Consider the following 24337-nt stretch of genomic DNA (forward strand, 5'->3'; position numbering starts at 1 on the left):
ACTTATTTGCAACTTTGCGTTTCTTATTCACAGTCTGTGACTTTCACAGAAGTCTAATAACATTTCAGCACAGTTCAGATGCAAGAGGTTTTTCCTCCTAATCATGCCCTCCAAGTAGTTTCTATCATGAGCGCTGAAGTCCCCCTGTATCACAATGTAGTCAGCAGAAGGTGCTCTCTCTCCCCAGCACTTGTTCCACCTTTTCTAAGACAGCTGAATATTCAGAACTGATTTTTGGTGCATATGCACAGAAAACAGTCCAAATGTTTTCCTCCTGAATCTCAAAGATGTCTCCATGTTGCCATTTCAGCCTCAGCCTGACCTGGGTGTAGACCACACTTGCCTGCACACACCACCCCCAGACTCCAAGGCTGTGTCCAGGTAATCCTAATCTGGGTAAAGTCCCTCTGTCTTTTTCTTTTCATAGAGGCCATTAGGACTGTTCTTTGTCTGACCCCTGAGGTTCGTCAAAGTACAGAAGCCCCTTCACCACAACCAAATCTCAATCCACAACAACCCCAACTGAATTGTATGGCTAATTCACAGTTTCTTTTTATACTCTTCCTCTATTGGCTCATCATTCTCCAAACAACATGCTTAAAAGCAACCTCTACTGTGCATTGTTTTTGCACACACAGTGCAGCAGATTACATATGTGTTTCTCACACCAGTGTGTACATAATAGCAACTCCACTCAAGTCTTCTACAGTATCATTAACATCAACACAAAAAAATTAACATTCACACAGCAAAGGTATAGCTGAAGCCGCCTGATCCTACCATACTGTAAGTGGATTAATTATAAAATAATGATCAAACATAATTACAAAATATATATACTTGGGTCCATAACTATTTGTGTCACTTTTAGAAATGAAGCAATCAGAGTGTAGACTTTCAGGTTTAATTCAAGGGGTTTAACAAAATGTTTTGTATTAACCATTTAGGAATTAAAGTCATTTTTAAACTTAGTACCTCCATTTTCAGAGGCTCAAAAGTAACTGGACAATTGACTCATAAGCAGTTTCATGGCCAGGTGTGGCCTGTTTCCTTCTTATTTTATGACAAATTAAGGAGATAAAAGGTCTGGAGTTGATTCAAAGTATTTGGACACAACTGTAGAAATAAATATATCTTGTGAAATAAAACGAAGGAAACAATTCTGGATGCTGCAAAATACAGAGATACACCACTGACATTGTTTTACTATAACTGGGCTCTTGAGGTATGTGACAAAAAATCCTACGTAGCAATACGGTGGCCAAATAAAAATTCTGGTTTTTTTTTTAAACAAATGTCATTTGGCTTCAGGAGTTGGATAAAACAAGGAATCCCTGAGGTGGCCTGGAGTTGCAGGAGAGACAGAGTCTAACATTTTTGTGTCTATATTTCTTGCCTTCTTAACCATTAACTATGTGAGATTGTTAGCAGACTACTTTGGGGTTTGGAAGACAAAATGGAGAAGAGGTTGTTTTATCTTGTGGCATACTATGTTGAATGTGGCCTACTGTGTGTGTTATTGTGGTAACTGGTATAATTCTGTTTGTTTGTTGATGGATTGTTGGAGCACCTAAAATAAATTTTGGTGTCTATATTTCATGCGTTGTGCAAAAGCAGTGGCATGTTTAAAATATACTTAAAAACTGTACTTTTGCTCCATGCTCAATAGTTTTCATTGCCTTAATCTGAAATAAGCACATGGAAAGTCTACTTATGTTCTTGAGCTATGTAGGCAGCATAAGGTATGACAGCATCCATGGAAGATTGCACACATCAGGACAGTTATCCTAAATGAAAATGAATTCCAAGGATAGCTTGTAGTTTCTAAGCAGAATTATTGCTACAATTGCTATGATAGCTTTAGGACTGCAATTACTATGAATGGTTCTGCACTCAATTCTCCTGTTTATGAATTTCTTGGTTATTTGCAAGTAATGGATAATCAGATGGCTGCAAGTGCAGGTTCAGCTTTTTATTAAAGAGAGGCAGGCAGATCATTCCAAATCGTTGAGCAAAGAACATGGTCTCAAAACAGATGAGGGGTCAGGCGATCGGCAAACAGGCATGAACTGGGCTTAAACAAGAATCAGAAACACAAACCAGTAGGCTACATGCTGATCATTCACCTAAATATATACCTCAGTCCAGCACAGAACAGCTGCCCCACACAGGCGAGACCATGATAGCCCTTAAAAGGTCTTCCACTGTTACAGCGTAGGGAATTTAAAATACATGGAGGGCAGATAGGGGACACAGCATCAGATATTAGCTACAACAGTATCTGCAAATCAGTAGATGATGGGCTAAGGGAGAGACACACAAAGAACAAGATCATCAGAGGAGTTCTGTGCATAATCAAACCTGGAAACTTCAGAAATATGCTGATTAACAAAGAGGAAATGATTATTACAGAACTGAAAAGTTTCCCCCAATCTCACCTTGGTGAAAAGAGCAGCACAGAGCTATTTCAAGAACTGATGTGTGCAAAGCAACATGAACATGAGACACCCCAACGGTTCTTATACAGAATGATTGGGCTAAACCAGAAGATAATGTTCACAAACCAACTCTGTAGTTAAGTGTGACACCTCCACAGTACAGTGTGTATTCCTGAACATTCATTTACCAAGACTTAGGTGAGAAACATGAGGATGTAATACGAGAATTAAAACCTCTTCTATCTGACCCCACTGTGTCTGATGAATCACCACTGAGGCAAGTAATTCAGACTAACATTGAAGAATGTGAAAGGAAGCACAGACTGGGTCCCAACTCCATCTGCAAAGTGGCTCAGGCTCACAGTACTCAAGCCGAACCTGAAAAGACAAACAAAAGTGACAAAAATGCTGAAACTGAAAGTAAAAACAAGCCAATTCATAGACTACTTGCCCAAGTCGAGGCCTTAACCCAGACTATCGACTCGCTGGAACAACTAAGGACACAAGCTAAGGCACCCGAACCTTAATCATGTGTAAGTACACCAGTGACAAAGCTAGACCACAGAGGAAACAAAGACCCTACGGATGTCCTCAGTGTGTGGAGCAAGGTCTGCCTAACTGTAGCCACTGTTTTGCTTGTAGAGAAGGTGGTCACCGCGCTGTGGATTGCCTGAAGAAGTCAAAGCAGCAGGGAAACGGGCCACAGTCATGGCAGCGGAACAACCTGTTACCGCATTCGAGACTATTCAGTCCCACTGCAGTAATGTGTTGATGTCTGTGACAACAATGAAGGACTGGCCAGGCTGTGAGGACACACACCTGGCACTGATTTGGCTAATCAGTGGGAGAGAGAGATGAAGGAATGGCTGGAAGTGCCCGGGAAGGAGAGAGAGGCGCAAGTGCACTTTGTGTCACGGTTGTATTGAGCCTGTTGAGAAAATAATGGAAGTTATCAAGCCAGAGAGTCACAAACATCCAACTCAAGTTCATGCTGTTGACTCTTCTCATATCAATAAGTCCAGCAATGGCAACTCAACCACAGTTTGGCACCCTCCTGTTGACTTAAGCCATCTAACTGAGGAACAATAGAAGGAAGTCAAACAAATGCTGTTTAAGGAATCTGGGGCGTTTGCTCACGATGATAATGACATGAGGCAGGGTGCATCCCCAGCCTCCAAATGAGTATCAACCTTAAGGATGATATTCCAGTCCAGCAAAGCTATACATTTATTCCAAAGCCACCCTACAAGCAGGTAAAAGAATATGTTCATGACCTGCTGGCTAAGGGATGGATAATAAAGTCAAAATCACCATTTGCTGCTCCTGTGGTCTATGTTAGAAAGAAAGATGGAACACTCAGACTCTATCAACTACAGACTACTCAAACAAAAGACAGTGCCAGACCGACATCCCTTACCTCCCATTCAAGACCTGATAAACACCCTTGGAAGTCACAGCTGGTTCACCATTTTGGACAAAAGAAAGGCCTACTACCAGGGCTACATTGCTGAGGGGTCTCGTCACATGACAGCATTCGTCACACCCTGGGGCTATATGAGTGGGTAAGGATACCATTTGGCCTCTCCAATGCTCCAGCAGCTTTTCAAAGAAGCATGGAGGAAATGCTTGACAGCCTGCGGGATGAATGCTGTATCCCTTATCTAGATGATGTCCTTTGTTATGGCAAGTCCTTTGAAGGTCACATTGAGGGTGTAAGAAATGTCCTGAGAGCCCCACAGTGACATGGTGTGAAGTTCAGACCAACAAAGTGTGAGCTGTTCAAACATGAAGTCAGGTATGTGGGAAGGCTGGTCTCTGCAGAGGGAGTGAGAATTGACCCAAAGGACCTGGATATTGTCTTAGCCCTGAGGGAGAAGACGCCCAACATGGTGGGAGATCTAAGAAAGCTACTGGGATTCCTCAGTTATATAGGTCCTACATCCAAGACTTCTCCCTTATCACCAAACCTATCTATGACTTGTTGCAGATAAAAGGAAGCACAGCAGAAAAGCTACCAGGGAAAATGAAGAGTGGGAAAGGTGTGCAGCTCTCATCGAGGACCCCAGTACAGTGGATGGTGGAGCACCAGGGTATCCTCTGCCAGCTCATCAACACAGTGATCAACCCCCCTGTGCTAGCATACACCGACTTTGAACTGCCCTTTACAGTACACACTAATGCCCCAAAGCAAGGACTAGGTGCAGTGTTGTAGCAGCACCAAAGTGGATGGCTCAAAGTCATCATCTTCGGTTCAAAGGCTTTATCTTCTGCCGAGAAGAACTACAGGCTTCGCACCGGCAAACTGGAGTTCCTTGCTTTGAAGTGGGCTGTCTGTGAAAAATTCAGGAACTATGCGTTTTATGCGCCACACTTCACCATCTACATAGATAACACGCTGACATACGTCATGAGCACGGCCAAACTGAATGCCGTTGGTCACAGATGGGTGGGAGAACTCACAGACTTTCGATACCGTCCAGGAAAGAGCAATGTCGATGCAGACACCCTCTCCCAACTTTCACTGAACATTGACAGGTATGTGGCTGAATGAACTGAAGAACTGTCAAAAGAAACAAGATATCGCTTATGTGGCAGCTCTCAATCTAGCACAAGACCTGGAACCACCTCGGAAGAGGCCGCTGCCTACTATTGACCAGGATGAGCTGCTCAAAGCTCAGAGAGAAGACCCAGCAATTGGGGCACTAATAAAACTGAAGGAAACATGGTTCTACATGCACTTAGAAACCAGTAAGGGTGGTTATGAATACATCTTGGTTGTCATAGACCATTTCATCCGATTTGCCCACGCGTATCCAACAAGAAACAAGTCCAGATGAACTTCTGCTGAAAGAATCTCCAATGACTTCATTCCCCGCTTTGCTACCCAGCAAAGTTACACCATGATTAGGGCAGAGAGTTTGAAAATGAACTGTTCATGACACTACAACAACTAACAGGTGTAAGCCACTCCAGGACAACCCCTTACCATCATCAGGGTAATCCAGCAGAACATCTAAATCAAACCCTACTTCAGATGCTGAGAACCCTAGAAGTAAAAGAGAAGGGAAATTGGAAAGAACACCTACCCCAGATAGTGCATACATATAATTGCACCAAACATGAAGCCACAGGCTTTTCACCACACTTCTCACTGTATGGATGTCATCCACTCCTACCTGTTGACCTGTTGTTTGGTCTATTCATGGAAGAGGAAGTAGATTCTTCTAGGGGATATGCAGAGAAATGGGCAAAGTGAATTAGAGAAGCCTATCAAGTTGCCTCTAAAAATAGTCAACAATCCAGTGCTAAGGGCAAGAGGTATTATGATCGTCACAATAAAGGGGTCATTCTCTAGCCTGGTGGCAGGGTCTTGGTCTGAAACCAGGGTGAGAGAGAAGGTCCAGGGAAGTTAAGGTCTTACTGAGAGCAAACAGTGTATGTAGTTCGAGAACAAGTGAATAATAGCCCTGTCTACAAGGTGTCCCCAGAGACTGGCGGGAATAAAGTGCAGACTGTTCACAGAAATATCTTGCTGATTTGTCAGTGATCTACCTGTTGACCCACCGCCACAGACAAAGACCACGCAACCTAGAGAGAGAAGAGAGCAAAACAGATATGGAAGAACACAAAATCAGAGGGAGCTATCCCAGGGTACAGTACTGATTGAGGGTTCCAATACAGAAAGAGACTGAAATGCAAATCGATAGACCTACAGGTCAGCCTTGGGAAAATGCAGCTCAAAATCCAACTACAGAAGGGCCTAAACAACCCAGAGTCATCTTACCTGCAAGGGAGGCTAGCGAGACAGCCTAGAACAGCCCGACTGGTGAGGGAGGAAAGACGGGAAAGCCACAATGTTGTCATACCTGAAAGAAAGCCTAGACAAGATCAAGAACAACTGGGAGAGTATGAGCATGAGGGAACTTGACCCAGTACAGATGAAGATGATAGACCTGTAACCGCTGAAGTAGTTGACACACAGAGTGAGCTAGTCTCAGGAGGTCCAAAAGAGACAGAAGGCCACCACGGATGTAAACATATTAGTCCTTAGGTCAACCCTCATACCAACCACACAGCTCTGTAAATAGTGAAAGGGCACAAACAATGCCCATCTGGGCAATGCAGCCATACCCCATGTCACAACAGAAACATTATCCACCATCTTACACGGCACCTTACCAAAATACTTCACCACATGTTAACATAACAGGCCATGCCCTATTAGTAGTGCCTTATTCTGTTCCTGTTTACCTACACTGAAGGACACATACACATACCTACCTTGACCTACTTAGCAACCATACTCACCTTTACCTGCCTAACATACACATACTTACCTTGAGCTATCTAGAACACACTTACCTTATCTCGCCGATGCAAACACTATAGTATAGGTTAAATTGGTTGACAGAACTCAAAGGTCTGGTGGTAAAGATTGGACAAGTTTTCTTTGAGATGTCAGAAGCCATTTTTAATTTTTGTCGGGGAGATTGTGACACCCATATGTGTGGTCACATTTGTGTTCAGTTCTTTTGTTTTAATGTATAATCAGTATGTACATACTAGCCATCTTTTTAGGAGTAGTTATTACGATAATTATTTTGGGTTATGGTATACATTTACGTTTCCATTTGTACTTAAGGTAAACATGATGTGAGAGGAGTCCAGTTATTTGGGTAGCAGTGAGGCAGAATGTTCGTGTTCATGCTAGTTGCTGCAGGGACTGGTAAGAGAGCGCCACCTTCGCTATGTCCTCAGAAGCAATCTGGAAAGACCCAAGACGCACCGCATCTTCATTGCTCCTGTTTGTACCTGCCTTCATACAGGTTGTTGAAGTGTAAAATAACCCAATATTCATCCATCCATCTTCTACCGCTTACTCCTTCTTCAGGGTCGCGGGGGAACCTGGAGTCTATCCCAAGGAGCATCGGGCACAAGGCGGGGTACACCCTGGACAGGGTATAACCCAATATTAATTGGGTAAATTAAATTATATTAATTAATAAATAACTATCAAGTTTATAAGGTCAGGCTTTATTAATGTAATTAAACATAAGTGTTTATAGTGATTTTGATGTGTGCAAAAACAGAGAAAAGGAGAGTCTGTAGCAGAATTTTCCTGTAGTTAGACAACGGCGGAAAAGTGTTTCTGATGGCTCATGCACACTGAATGTTTCCATTGTTTGTTTGCTGAGGTTTTTATAATGAATATGCACTTTGTTAGACTGAATGACTGAAAGTAGTTATGACTGTATGAGTTATGAGTAGTTATAGTTATGAGTAGTTATAACTGAATGTTGGTAATAGTAACACCCACGTCTGTGTTTTTGTTAAATATATGGTTAAACATGTAACAAGCATTTTCCAAGTCATACATTTCAGTACACTGTAGTCATTGCAGAAGGTTAATGTCAACTTTGACATATTAAAGGGTCAATATAGACTACTTTCTAATGACACTAACTTTAAATCTGAATAGTAGTGTTTTGAACAGGCATACTGTAATAAGAGGTTTAGTTTAGTTACTAAAGATATTAATTGAATATGAAACTCAATACAAAGGTGTTTATCACAGGAACAGTAACTGACTGGAGTAAAGTGTATGCGTTTTATTGAAACTGTGAAAATATTCAATGATGTGACACAGAGCTGAAATGCGTAGAACAGAAATGTTATGTTTACATGATTTTGGGTAGTTTAATAAAATAACCAGAGAAGCAATCTAGAAAGACACAAGACACACCACATCTTCATTGCTCCTTTCTGTACCTGCTTTCATACAGGAATCTATAATATGTTCACTGGGTATCAGCCAGTACTCGTGGGTGGCTGTGGCTCAGGTGGTAGAGTGGGTTGCCCACTAATTGCAGGCCTGGTGGTTCAGTTCCTGGCCCACATGACTCCACATGCCAGAGTGTCCCTGGGCAAGACACTGAACCCCAAGTTGATCCCAATGGCAAGTTAGTGCCTTGCATGGCAGCTCTGCTACCATTGGTGTGTGAATGGGTGAATGAGAACCAATGTAAAGCACTTTGGAACGGCTAAGGTTAGAAAAGCGCTTTGGAACCGCTAAGGTTAGAAAAACACTATATAAGTGCTGACCAGACCAACAAAATCAAGGATAGAGTTGTTTGGCCACAGTAACAGCAGACATGATTGGCACACAGCAAAGACTCCTTTTCAGGAGAAGCACCGCATACCAACTGTGAAGCACTGTGGTGGAAATGTGTTTTTAGGTTGCTTCACTTCCTCAGGGATTGAACAGCCTGCATTCATTGATTCAACTATGAACGCATCATATAAAAGAGTGTGTGAAGATAATGTTAGGCCATCTATCTGAAAGTTGAACTAAAAGTGGACTTTTCATCAGGATAATGATGCTAAGTACTCTAGCAAATCCACCAAGGAGTGTCTTACCCAGAAATACACTATGCCAACGTTGAAAGAAATTCCAGAAAAGTTGAGGAAGGTGGTGATTGAAATACATCAGTCTGGGAAGAGTTACAAAGCTATTTCAAAGGCTCTGGGACTCCAACGAACCACAGTGAGAGCCATTATCTCCAAATGGAAAATCTCAGCACAGTACTGAATTGTCCTAGAAGTGGATGACCTTCAAAATACCCAGAAGAACATTAAGACTCATCGGAATTTTGCCAAAACATACCTTGATGATCCTCAAAACTTTTGGGGGAATGTTCTATGGATTGATGAGTCGAACTGTTTGGAAGACAGGGGTCCCGTAAACATCTGGTGTAAACCAAACACAGAATTCACAAAAAGAACATCATACCTATAGTCAAGCATGGTAATTTGAGTGTGATGTGTGTTGGTTGCAGTTATTGCTGCTAAAGGTGGCACAACCAGATTTTAAGTTTAAGGGGGCACTTAGTTTTTCACATTAGTGATAGGTGTTGGATAACTTTTTTTGCTTCAATAAAAACAAATAAATGAATAAATAAAAACTACTGTGTTTACTCAGGTTGCCTTTGTTTTATGTTTGATTTTGTTTGAAGATCTAAAACTATTTAGCATGAGATATGCATAAAAACAGAAGAAATCAGGCAAATACTTTTTCACCGCACGGTATGCATGTAGTTTTAGAGCATTCATAGTTCAACTTCAAACCTAAGTCTGGAACTGATTTACTGGAACTGATTTTTAACCAAATTGGACATGCACAATATGATTTGTGCATTTTTCTATGAATTAGTTTACCTATTCATTAAAATAAGTAATTGTAAATACCTTTCACAAAAGTTAGTTAGAACATAGTTAGTTATTTAACTACTTTAGTAAAAGTTCTGGAAGGTTTCATTAAGTCAAGGGACAAATTTTATGCAATTCATCTAATTATCACACAAGTTTTCTTTTTTTTTTAACCACACATTGACATATTTCATAATAATTAATTACAAATAATAATAATAAAGTAAATCATTACTGAATACTGACTAAACTGTTATTTTATTTAAGGAGTAATAAATACTTTAAATAGACACCTGAAACTTTGTTTATATATTTAGTTATGCCGCTACAGAAAGACAGAAAGAAAGAAAGTCAAAGAAAGAAAGGAAGAAAGACAGAAAAAAAGAAAGACAGAAAGAGAAAATAACCAACATGTTACATTTCATACAAACGTAAAAGTAACAAAACACACACATTTGAAACAATATTAACATAAAACCTAACATAAAACCTAACATAACATAAAATAACATAAAATCTGTCAACCCTACTAAGAAATGGTATTTAATAATGCTGGTGGTTGGGGGCATGCAGTAATCGGTATGTTAAAAATAAATTCTCCACTGTTCAGTTAAAACTCCATTTTGAAGGCAAAATAGTGATCCCCTTAGCAAAGATGAAAAGGCTGGAAGCAGATCTTGGCAGTGCTCTTGGAAAAATGTCATAATCATGATGATGACGAATGAGAATAGGGAATGACAAGCGGACAAATGGAAAGGTAAGCATGGGCTGTGGCTCCTTCATCAAGTGCACCTTAAGCCAGTTTGCCAAAAGCAAAATATATAGAAGATTAATGACTCATACTTCCATTTGTAACCAAGCTACCCCAGGCAGGGTGCATTTCTGTGATGGTTCACAAGCATACAGTGTAATCCAACTTGCTGTCCAGTGCCCATTCTGCACAGCTCTTCGCTTCTATCAGCTCTTAAAAATATATAAAACAGTTTCTGTCCAACAATACCATAAGTAACGATAATATATGGATATATTTAACAAAATTCACCAACAGACATAAATGGGCATCAAACCTGAAACATGTTCAATATAAGATCATGTACTGGGTTAACGTTTTGATTTAAAAAAAAAATAATAAAATAAAAATAAAAATAAAAGACAAACAAGATTATGGTTTGATGTGGGGTGAGCATTTATCACTTGAAATCTAACTAGAATACCTTGAATTGTTATACAATTCCTAACAATTTTGTAGGGCAAAAGGTTGCTTAAAGGAGTAGTTTGTAGTCAGAATTGCAATGAAAACACCAACAAGTCTCTTTTCAACAAACTCCTCCTGTGAAATTGTGGATACCAGCATCAAACTTACACATGATTCTCACATGTATGGAATTACAAATGCAGTACATACTGTATATTAGCCTTAGTTTTGCTCTCTTGCTGCATCATTCGACTATTAGTCTTTTAGATAAATTGAGACCATGGCATCATATAAAGATACTACCTGGCAATTTTGCTAAATTAAGACAAACAGTTTTTACCCTCAATAAGATTAAAGTATTTATTTAAAAAAATAATCATTTTAAGCACTATTTGTGTGTTTGTGTGGACTTTCGTACATATATTCGGTAGTGTGTAAATAACAATAAGGGGAAAAGAGTCAGATTAGAACCTTGTGATTCGAAGGTGAAATATTGCATTCATTCAGTATTATGTTTTCTGTGGCACTATAGTCCTTTGTCAGACATATTTATATCTAAAATTATAATTTTTTTCATAAAAATACATTAAAAAAAAGGCAGGCAGTATGAGTATATCTTTTCCCTTTTACCTAATAGCCCTTCTGTCAGTGGTAGAGTGGTCTCAGTGGTTCTGTCAGGTTTTCAGGGCCTAAAAATGTAACCATAAACAGAAGTGAACAAAAGAAGAGCCCTATACTGCATGGCAATATTGTGTGTCATAGATTTCCTAGTATGTTAGCTTTGGAATTATTATAGACATGATTATTATACCTCTAGTATCACCATTAAAACCTCAAACTTCAAATTCAAATGAATACATGAAGTCATAATGGCTGGAACTGGGAAGAGATTAATGTTTCCTCAAAGCTTTAAGGCATTTCTTTGGAACTGGGATGTTAAATAAGACGTAATCGTAAGCACACAGTCATGGAACGTAACTGAGAACTCATGAGATCTGTGTTTCTTATCCAGTTACATTCAGTATTGCACAGTATTGTATAGTTTTATAACACTGTCCAAATGTAAAACTGGATACTTTATAAAGAAAAGATTGCCGGCAGCTGCATGGATATGTAGTGTCTGGGTTTATCCTCTATCATAGAGATTCTTCAGCTTCATCTCATTATTCATGCCCAGGATTGTGCCCTTAATCGTGGACCACAGTTACTGTTTACACCTCTTGGCAGCAAAATATTACATGTCCATCCATCTGATTTGCCTTTGTGAATGTAACCTTGCCGGTCTTATGAATAACAGGATTTGAGTATGTGAGTGATTGATGGTGTGTGTAAAACACAAACCCAGATACAAACTTGAGTGATATTTGACTCATTACAAGTGGTGTTATATTAGAAAAGCATTTAATCTCAAACAACATAACATAAGCAATGGCACCCTCTGTAGGAGAAAGTACCATATAACTTAAAGGAGCTGATTTCTATCAAATCACCCAAAACACACAAAAATTCAGAAGAAAAACAAAACCAAAACACAGCCACATCTAAACACAAAATCTGGAGTATGATCATGAGCTAGCATGTGTGATCAAAAGTGCACTAGTCAGACTTTAATCATTAATCAATCTGACAATATGATTAATGTAATCTTACAAATTGAAAAGGATAAAAATTTTAATCACTACATATAGCCATAAAGTTTATCAATCACACATTCAGTAAACTGAACAGCCCACTACACTTAAACAATTTTAGATTTTAAAATGAGATTTTATATGTATGTAAATATATATATATATATATATATATATATATATATACATATACACATATATATACACACATACATATATATATATATATATATATATATATATATACACATATATATATATATACACACACACATACAGTGAGAAATAAGTATTTGATCCCCTGCTGATTTTGTACGTTTGCCCACTGACAAAGAAATGATCAGTCTATAATTTTAATGGTAGATTTATTTGAACAGTGAGAGACAGAATAACAACAAGAAAATCCACAAAAACGCATGTCAAAAATGTTATGAATTGATTTGCATTTTAATGAGGGAAATATGTATTTGACCCTCTGCAAAACATGACTTAGTACTTGGTGGCAAAACCCTTGTTGGCAATCACAGAGGTCAGACATTTCTTGTAGTTGGCCACCAGGTTTGCACACATCTCAGGAGGGATTTTGTCCCACTCCTCTTTGCAGATCTTCTCCAAGTCATTAAGGTTTCGAGGCTGACGTTTGGCAACTCGAACCTTCAGCTCCCTCCACAGATTTCCTATGGGATTAAGGTCTGGAGATTGGCTAGGCCACTCCAGGACCTTAATGTGCTTCTTCTTGAGCCACTCCTTTGTTGCCTTGGCCGTGTGTTTTGGGTCACTGTCATGCTGGAATACCCATCCACGACCCATTTTCAATGCCCTGGCTGAGGGAAGGATTCTCACACAAGATTTGACGGTACATGGCCCCGTCCATCGTCCCTTTGATGCGGTGAAGTTGTCCTGTCCCCTTAGCAGAAAAACACCCCCAAAGTATAATGTTTCCACCTCCATGTTTGACGGTGGGGATGGTGTTCTTGGAGTTATAGGCAGCATTCCTCCTCCTCCAAACACAGCGAGTTGAGTTGATGCCAAAGAGCTCCATTTTGGTCTCATCTGACCACAACACTTTCACCCAGTTGTCCTCTGAATCATTCAGATGTTCATTGGCAAACTTCAGACGGGCATGTATATGTGCTTTCTTGAACAGGGGAACCTTGCGGGCGCTGCAGGATTTCAGTCCTTCACGGCGTAGTGTGTTACCAATTGTTTTCTTGGTGACTATGGTCCCAGCTGCCTTGAGATCATTGACAAGATCCTCACGTGTAGTTCTGGGCTGATTCCTCACTATTCTCATGATCATTGCAACTCCACGAGGTGAGATCTTGCATGGAGCCCCAGGCCAAGGGAGATTGATTCTTTTGTGTTTCTTCCATTTGCGAATAATCGCACCAACTGTTGTCACCTTCTCACCAAGCTGCTTGGCAATGGTCTTGTAGCCCATTCCAGACTTGTGTAGGTCTACAATCTTGTCCCTGAAATCCTTGGAGAGCTCTTTGGTCCTGGCTATGGTGGAGAGTTTGTAATCTGATTGATTGCTTCTGTGGACAGGTGTCTTTTATACAGGTAACAAACTGAGATTAGGAGCACTCCCTTTAAGAGTGTGCTCCTAATCTCAGCTCGTTACCTGTATAAAAGACACCTGGGAGCCAGAAATCTTTCTGACTGAGAGGGGGTCAAATGTGGGCATTTGTACAAAATTTGTACATCAGTGGGCAAACGTACAAAATCAGCAGGGGATCAAATACTTTTTTCCCCTCACTATATATATATATATAAAAAACACACAAACTGTAGAAGTGTTTGTAGGTTGTTTTTATTTTATGACTTCTACATTATCGAGTACAAAAACATTTTAGATTCCCAAACATTTGTTTTCCATGACAAAATTAAATGTTACAGAAAAATGTTAAAAACAAAAACAAAAAAAAAAACAAGAAAAAAAAAACACAATGAAGGCTGTTGCTGCAAAATTAAGAAACAAGTGTGACAGTCAAAGTCTCCAGGAGAACTGTGGCTGGTTCTGCAAGATGCTCAGTAAAACTTATCAGCAAAGCTAATTTCCTTATACAACTTGTACTGGAGACTATTTTAATTTTTTTGTCACAGCAAATATTGATTTTCTTTCATTTACTACTGTTTACTGCTCATTACTACATGTATTAAAAATGCTCTGAAGAAAACATGGCTGGGAAAAAAAACATCACAGTATCTGACATACCAAGCTACATTAATACACTTATGAGTTTGTTTGAAGCGCTGAATATAAAACATTCTAATGTTTTGGACAACCTGGAAGGTGCACTTTTCCTGCAGAAGCTCACTCTGTGACCTCCACTGTTATCCACAGTGACGTCACAGACCCAACTAATCGATAATGAAATTCGCTGTCGATTATTTTAATTGTTGATTATTATTGATTAGTTGTTGCAGCCCTAATGCAGTTTGATATATTTAGGGATACTTGGTATTTAGGTGCATCTTAAAAGTGGCAAAAAATAAAAGACCTGAAACTAGCCCAAACATACAGAATTTTTGTGTTTCTTTCTTTGATGGGCCAGTGTTGAGTGCATGCATTTTTGATTTGCCATATCTGCAATACACCTTTTTCTCATTGCCTGCTATGGCCATTACCCACTAAATAATATTCTTTTTTATCTCTTAATATTTAGACCATTTATTGCTAATAATACAAGTTATGCATAGAATCACTAGCCTCATTTCTCATTTGGAGCACACTTCCAGTGCGATACACTTTCCCATTGTTTGCCAAAACCAACACATGATGATTATACAACCCCAATTCCGAAAAAGTTGGGACAGTATGGAAAATGCTAATAAAAGCAAAGAGGAGTGATTTGTAAATGTAATTTGACTTGTATTTAAACAAAAAATGCATACAGACAAGGTATTTGATGTTTTACCTAATCATCTGCATAGTTTGTTGAAGGTAAACATTTATTTTGAAATTGATGCATGCAACAAAAAGGTTGGGACGGTGCAATTTAGGACTAATAGTGATGTGACAAGTTGAAATAAGAAAGTGATGTGAAACAGGTGAGGCAATAATCTAATCATAGTATATAAGGAACCTCCAAAAAAAGTCTAAATCTTCTAGAGCAAGGATGGGTCGAGGCTCGCCAACCTGCCAACAGATGTGTCAGCGAATAATCCAATACTGTGAGAACAACATTCCCCAAAGACAAATTTGTAGGATTTTCTACAGTGCACAATATAATTAAAGGAATCAATGAATCCGGTAAAATCTCAGTGCTTAAAGGGCTAGGCCGAAAACTACTTTTGAATGTGTGTGATCTCCGATCCCTCAGACATCACTGTCTTAAAAACCATCATAAATCTATAATGGGTATCCTGACATGGGCTCGGGAATACTTTGGTAAACCTTTGTCAGTCAACACCATTCGACGCTGCATCCACAGATGCAAGTTAAGGCTTTACTATGCAAAGCAGAAGCCATACATCAACACTGTCCAGAAGTGCCGCCGACTTCTCTGGGCTCTCTCTCATCAAGGTCATGTACAGTTGCGTAGTTGAAGAAATGTATAATGGATGAATGTCTTCAGTAACCAAATGGTTAATAAGTGTTATTAAAAGAAAAGGTGATGTTACACAGCAGTAAACAGTCGACTGTCACACCTTTTTTGTAGTGTGATGTAGTCATCAGATTTAAAATGAATGTATATTTTCCAAAATAAATTACATTCACAAAGTAACATCAAATAATGTGTTAATAATGTGTTTTCAACAGGGTGAATTGAATTTTCAAATGACACTTTTTGTTCATTTTTTTTTTTTTTTTTAATTTTCCATACTGTCCCAACTTTTTTGGAATTGAGGTTGTAGACTTTAAAGGTGGCATGGTGCAGTGGGTAGTGTTGCCACCTCACAGCCCCACCCTGATCTGATCATGAGCTCAGTTTGTGTGGAGTTTCTGTACGTTCTCTCTATGTCCATGTGGATTTCCTTCCACCTCCCAAAAATATTGAAGTAGGTATTGGCTAAGATAAAGTACCCCTAGGTGTGAATGTGTGGGTGCATGGTGCCCTACAATATCCTGGCTTCCCATCCAGGGTGTATTCCTGTCTCATGCCCAGTATTCCCGGGACAGACTCCGATTCACTGTGACCCTGACCAGGATTATGAGCTTAAAGAAAGTAGTTGAGTGAGAACTAGCGTTTGCTTTAAAACAATATCTTGGCAGCTGGATTATTTTTAAACTAGAGCAGGTTTTTTTCCCAATGTCACCTTGTTGCAAAACTAGCCCCACATCAGGTGACACTGATTGTGTAGTCAATTAATAAATTTTAGGTTAGATGGTTGATGCAGCACTGCTCCACTAGAATTTATCCGCTATCACTCCGTTATTATGTGTCTTGGTCTACAGGCCTCCTAAATCAGATAAAGACTTTATAAAGGAGTTTTCTGACTTTGTATCTCATACAGTATCTCACAAAAGTGAGTACACCCCTCACATTTTTGTAAATATTTGATTATATCTTTTCATGTGACAACACTGAAGAAATGACACTTCGCTACAATGTAAAGTAGTGAGTGTACAGCTTGTGTAACAGTGTAAATTTGCTGTCCCCTCAAAATAACTCAACACACAGACATTAATGTCTAAACCGCTGGCAACAAAAGTGAGTATGCCCCTAAGTGAAAATGTCCGAATTGGGCCCAAAGTGTCAATATTTTGTGTGGCCACCATCATTTTCCAGTCCTGCCTTAACCCTCTTGGGTATGGAGTTCACCAGAGCTTCACAGGTTGCCACTGGAGTCCTCTTCCACTCCTCCATGACGACATCATGGAGCTGGTGGTTGTTAGAGACCTTGTGCTCCTCCATCTTCCGTTTGAGGATACCCCACAGATGCTCAATAGGGTTTAGGTCTGGAGACGTGCTTGACCAGTCCATCATCTTCACCCTCAGCTTCTTTAGCAAGGCAGTGGTTGTCTTGGAGGTGTGTTTGGGGTCAATATCATGCTGGAATACAACATACTGATCATGCTCTGCTTCTGTATGTCACAGTACATGTTGGCATTCATGGTTCCCTCAATGAACTGAAGCTCCCCAGTGCCAGCAGTACTCATGCAGCCCCAGACCATGACACTCCCACCACCATGCTTGACTGTAGGCAAGACACACTTGTCTTTGTACTCCTCACCTGGTTGTCGCCACACACGCTTGACACCATCTGAACCAAATAAGTTTATCTTGGTCTCATCAGACCACAGGACATGGTTCCAGTAATCCATGTCCTTAGACTGCTTGTCTTCAGCAAACTGTTTGTGGGCTTTCTTGTGCATCATCTTTAGAAGGGGCGTCCTTCTGGGATAACAGCCATGCAGACCAATTTGATGCAGTGTGCGGCATATGGTCTGAGCACTGACAGGCTGACCCCCCACCCCTTCAACCTCTGCAGCAATGCTGGCAGCACTCATAGGTCTACTTCCCAAAGACAATGACGCTGAGCATGTGCACTCAGCTTCTTTGGTCGACCATGGCGAGGCCTGTTCTGAGTGGAACCTGTCCTGTTAAACCACTGTATGGTCTTGGCCACTGTGCTACAGCTCAGTGTCAGGGTCTTGGCAATCTTCTTTTAGCCTAGGCTATCTTTATTTAGAGCAACAATTCTTTTTTTCAGATCCTCAGAGAGTTTTTTGCCATGAGGTGCCATGTTGAACATCCAGTGACCAGTATGAGGGAGTGTGAGAGCGATGACACCAAATTTAACACACCTGCTCCCCATTTACACCCGAGACCTTGTAACACTAACAGGTCACATGACACCGGGGAGGGAAAATGGTTAATTGGGCCCAATTTGGACATTTCCCTTAGGGGTGTACTCACTTTTGTTGCCAGCGGTTTAGACATTAATGGCTGTGTGTTGAGTTATTTTGAGGGGACAGCAAATTTACACTGTTACACAAGCTGTACACTCACTACTTTACATTGTAGCAAAGTATCATTTCTTCAGTGTTGTCACATGAAAAGATATAATCAAATATTTACAAAAATGTGAGGGGTGTACTCACTTTTGTGAGATACTGTATGATCTCGTTATATGATAGTCTGTTAATTCTGAGTGATTAAATATTCACGTTTGCTGTCCTGGATAGCCTATGTTCACTGAGTTTATTTATGTCTTGGAATCCTTTGGTTTCATTCAGCATATAGAAAAGGCTACACATGTACTCGGGCACACTCTTGACCTTATCACGTCTTATGGGTTTTCCATTGACAATATAAACATTGAAGATGCATGTTTTTCAGATCACAAGCCTACTGTATTCAATGTCATACTATCCAGTTCGATGTGGACTGTTAAAACTACAGGCTTTTTTTCTTGTTGTATCAGTTTTCTTACTGCAAATCAGCTTTCAGACATGTATCAAAGAAATTATGTCTCGCCTTCAATTTTATTTGCTGCTGAGCATTTTTCAAGCCCGGATGATCTAATTTCTATCTTTAATTCTTCCAGCTCAGAAATCTTGGACTCTATAGCACCTTGTAAACACAAATGTCAATGTAAATTTAAATACAAATGTTTCACTTAGTCGATTAATCGATTAATCTGTTTATTTAAAATCTGTTTATTAAATCCACAAACTTTACACAACTGTTTGTCCAAAACAGAAAATAACCCAATACACATACGGTGCTTTTTGTGCATCCATAAAAAATAATGCATATATACAATATAAACTAAAATAAATGAATAAAATTAATTTATATATATATATATATATATATATATATATATATATATATATATATATATATATATATATATATATATATATATATATATATATATATATATATACACAGTGAGGGAAAAAAGTATTTGATCCCCTGCTGATTTTGTACGTTTGCCCACTGACAAAGAAATGATCAGTCTATAATTTTAATGGTAGTTGTATTTGAACAGTGAGAGACAGAATAACAACAAAAAAATCCAGAAAAACGCATGTCAAAAATTTTATAAATTAATTTGCATTTTAATGAGGGAAAAAAGTATTTGACCCCCTCTCAATCAGAAAGATTTCTGGCTCCCAGGTGTCTTTTATACAGGTAACGAGCTGAGATTAGGAGCACACTGTTAAAGGGAGTGCTCCTAATATCAGTTTGTTACCTGTATAAAAGACACCTGTCCACAGAAGCAATCAATCATTCAGATTCCAAACTCTCCACCATGGCCAAGACCAAAGAGCTCTCCAAGGATGTCAGGGACAAGACTGTAGACCTACACAAGTCTGGAATGGGCTACAAGACCATTGCCAAGCAGCTTGGTGAGAAGGGGACAACAGTTGGTGCGATTATTCGCAAATGGAAGAAGCACAAAAGAACTGTCACTCTCCCTCGGCCTGGGGCTCCATGCAAGATCTCACCTCGTGGAGTTGCATTGATCATGAGAACAGTGAGGAATCAGCCCAGAACTACACGGGAGGATCTTGTCAATGATCTCAAGGCAGCTGGGACCATAGTCACCAAGAAAACAATTGGTAACACACTACGCCGTGAAGGACTGAAATCCTGCAGCGCGCGCAAGGTCCGCTGCTCAAGAAAGCACATATACATGCCCGTCTGAAGTTTGCCAATGAACATCTGAATGATTCAGAGGACAACTGGGTGAAAGTGTTGAGGTCAGATGAGACCAAAATGGAGCTCTTTGGCATCAACTCAACTCGCCGTGTTTGGAGGAGGAGGAATGCTGCCTATGACCCCTGGAACACCATCCCCACCGTCAAACATGGAGGTGGAAACATTATGCTTTGGGGTTTTTTTTCTGCTAAGGGGACAGGACAACTTCACCGCATCAAAGGGACGATGGACGGGGCCATGTACTGTCAAATCTTGGGTGAAAACCTCCTTCCCTCAGACAGGGCATTGAAAATGGGTTGTGGATGGATATTCCAGCATGACAATGACCCAAAACACACGGCCAAGGCAACAAAGGAGTGGCTCAAGAAGAAGCACATTAAGGTCCTGGAGTGACCTAGGCAGTCTCCAGACCTTAATCCCATAGAAAATCTGTGGAGAGAGCTGAAGGTTCGAGTTGCCAAACGTCAGCCTCGAAACCTTAATGATTGGAGAAGATCTACAAAGAGGAGTGGGACAAAATCCCTCCTGAGATGTGTGAAAACCTGGTGGCCAACTACAAGAAACGTCTGACCTCTGTGATTGCCAACAAGGGTTTTTAAACCAAGTACTAAGTCATGTTTTGCAGAGGGGGTCAAATACTTATTTCCCTCATTAAAATGCAAATCAATTTATAACATTTTTGACATGCGTTTTTCTGGATTTTCTTGTTGTTATTCTGTCTCTCACTGTTCAAATACAACTACCATTAAAATTATAGAATGATCATTTCTTTGTCAGTGGGCAAACGTACAAAATCAGCAGGGGATCAAATACTTTTTTCCCCTCACTGTATATATATATATATATATATATATATATATATATATATATATATATATATATATATATATATATATATATATATATATGTATATATATATATGTATATATATATATATATATATATATATATATATATATATATATATATATATATATATATATATATATATATATATATACATATATATATATATATATATATATATACACATATATATATATATATATATATATATACATATATATATATATATATATATATATATATACATATATATATATATATATATATATATACATATATATATATATATATATATATATATACATATATATATATATATATATATATATATATATATATATATATATATGTATATATATATATATGTATATATATATATATATATATATATATATATATATATATATATATATATGTATATATATATATATATATGTATATATATATATATATATGTATATATATATATATATATATATATATATATATATATATATATATATATATATAAATAGTAGTATTTGTGCATTATTTTTTATGGATGCCCAAAAAGCACCAAATTAAGACAGTCCTAAATTAACAATAAAAACTCACTTTCACTGCACCTTGTGGTTTCTGTTACTCGCGGCCTTTAGGAATATTATTTTACTTGTGGTTACTTTTATCATAGTGTTTTAATTAGTCATTACAGATGTTACTCACGCTCCCACTCTGTATCAGCGCGTCTACACTGTGCGTGATCATCAATGCGACTTCGTTACCAACATATCACTTCCGTTATAATAAACGACAGAATTTACACTGCAAGCGCGCAAATACAGCATATAATGACAATAAACTGGAATTAAACTAAACCTTTTAAGCAACTTAGACAAGTTTCTCCTGACCCTTGTACACAGTGGAGCATTTTGGATATAAACATAACTTTGTGCTCGTGCAGCACTGTTTGATCTTCGCATGTTTAATAAAATGCCCCTGCCTTAGAGGACTTTCTTCCTCAGTCACTTGATGATTTCGTCTCCATCTGATGGAGACTGAGGTCATGTTGGGAATTAAAAGGTAACGTTGACAAACAGTAGACTGAAGAAAGTCATTGTCTTGACTCTGGATGTCTGCTAATGCTAGCGTTTGTATGACGTCATGCGCCATCGACTAGGAAGCAGCTTATACTTCCAGTTAGTAGTAGTAAAAAAAAAAAAAAAAAAAATTTTTAATTTAAAAAACCAACACTAGTGATATATTTGAGATGATATTACCTTTCTAAAATTCACACACTAGACGGTAGAGTACACAGTACATGGTGTAAGTGTATAGCACTTCTTTGGGACACAACTTTAGTATTTACTCTCCGAAGCGTGTTTTTGGAACAGACGTAACGTAATGAGTAAATCTCCCCTGTGCCACGCACAGACCAACTAATCGATAATGAGATTCGTTGACAACAAATTTCATAATCGATCATTATCGATTTTATCGATTAGATGTTGCAGCTCTAGTCACACCCCAAAAAATACTGTTTAACACTATTAATTCAATAATTACTCCTTGCATCTCTTATGAAGTAGAACCATTTCCTAATATTTGAGAGATTTTTGATTTTCTTTATTGAAAAGATTGATGACATTCAATCCCCCCTCACTCCTATCCACTCTAATACTTTGCTCAACTGTTCAGTTACTACAGCTACCTTGAACAGCTTTCAGCCTGTGTCTTTTTCTGAGCTGAAGAACTTAGTGATTCAGGTGAAATCTACAACTTCACCTTGTTCCCTCCAATATCATTAAAGATGCTTTGCATACAATTAGTCCTACTATTCAAGTAATTACTAATTCTTGCTTAGTTTACAGCATTGTCCCTGTATTCTTAAAGCATACAGTTTTCCAGCCGTTGCTCAAAAACCCCAATCTTAAGGCAAAGTGTTTGAATAACTATCATGTCATTTCTAAATTGCCATTTGTTTCAAAAGTTATGGAAAAAGTTGTCACAGTTGCTTCCTTTTTTGAAGTCGACTCAGGCACCATTTCAGTCAGGTTTTACGACAAATCACGGTACTGAAACACCTTTGTTAAAAGTGATGAGTAATTTGCTACTTGCAGTTGACTCTGTTGATAATGCAGTTTTGGTTTTACTGGATCTTAGCACCACTTCTGACATGGTAGATCATAATACCCTTCTTTCACGCCTTGGACAGAGGGTGGGCCTTAAGGATACAGCACTACTCTGGTTTGATTTATATCTTAAACTCAGGACATTCTCAGTGGCTATCGGGCAGTTGTTTTCATCATCTGTTTCTATTTCCTGTGGGGTTCCTCAGGGGTCAATTTTGGTGCCACTACTCTTCTGTACATGTTTCCACTTAGTAATATCATTAGAAAACATAGCATCTCTTTCCATTTCTTTGCTAATTATTCTCAGCTGTACCTCCCATTAAAGGCTAGAGACTCTCTGCAGCCTCTCATGGACTGTCTTGAATATTAACTGCTGGATGGCAAATAACTTCCTCCAACTCAACAATGATAAAGCTAGGGTGATTATCTTTGGTCCCTCCAAAACTAGAAGCTCTATAGCTAGTTATTTAGACAAATCTCACTCCATATGTTAAGCCACATGCAAAAAATTTAGGTGTTATATTTGACCTCTGTCTAGAAAAACAAATTAGCTCAGCTTTTAAAAACAGCTTTCACCAGTTGAGACTCATTTCCAGACTTAAATTGTCACTTTCCTTTCAAGATTTGGGAAAAAGTCATTCATGCATTCATTACATCACGCCTGGACTATTGTAATTCTCTATACCTTGGTCTTCCATAATCTTCATTGGCATGTTTGCTGGTGGTCCAGAAGGCAGTGGCTAGACTGTTAACGAATGCAAAAAAAAGAAGAAGGCATCAAATCACTCCAAGTCTAGCTTCTCTTCATTGGCTTCTGGTCTGTTTTTAGAATTCAGTTCAAGGTTTTGCTGATTGTTTTTTAAAGCTCTTAATCAACAAGTCCCATTATATTTCTGACCTTATTTATTTGCATTCAGCTCCCAAATACGGTCAGATCTTAAATTAAAAAGCAACAGAGCATCTGCAGTTGGAAATCAGTTGCCACCTGACATTAAGAGCGCTCCCTCAATCTGTACTTTAAAATCCAGACTTCACATTTTTACTCTTTGGCCTTTCCTGGCTATTAACTTGTTGATTATTAACTTATCTTTTGATTTAATTTTATTTTATTTCATTGTATATGTTACAATTGTTTCTGTACAGCACTTTGGTGCGTGTAAACTGAATGTGTGCTTTATAAATAAAATTTATTTACTTACAAAGTAATCTCAGCGCCATTTAGTGCTTGAATTCGGAAACACGTGCAGCAATCCCAGCTTGCCTTGCGCGCCGCAAAGACTCCGCTCCTGT

The 24337-nt window shown here is 38.7% G+C and overlaps 1 long non-coding RNA gene across 2 annotated transcripts; it reads right to left on the reverse strand.

Annotated features, from left to right (window-relative positions):
* Nucleotides 1-1916: 1916 nt before the first annotated feature.
* On the reverse strand, nt 1917-24330 carry LOC108277105 (uncharacterized). 2 transcript variants are annotated; one of them, XR_008398117.1, is made up of 5 exons: nt 24247-24330; nt 23733-23792; nt 9103-9185; nt 2735-2816; nt 1917-2303 (listed from the first exon to the last, which is right to left on the reverse strand). It is a non-coding gene; the product is annotated as an uncharacterized LOC108277105 (long non-coding RNA). The 2 variants fall into 2 exon arrangements; XR_008398118.1 differs by lacking the exons at nt 1917-2303; nt 2735-2816 and adding exons at nt 6912-7388; nt 11470-11528.
* Nucleotides 24331-24337: the final 7 nt, after the last annotated feature.

This window comes from Ictalurus punctatus, chromosome 16 (genome assembly GCF_001660625.3).
Source record: "Ictalurus punctatus breed USDA103 chromosome 16, Coco_2.0, whole genome shotgun sequence".
NCBI classification, from domain to species: Eukaryota; Metazoa; Chordata; class Actinopteri; order Siluriformes; family Ictaluridae; genus Ictalurus; species Ictalurus punctatus.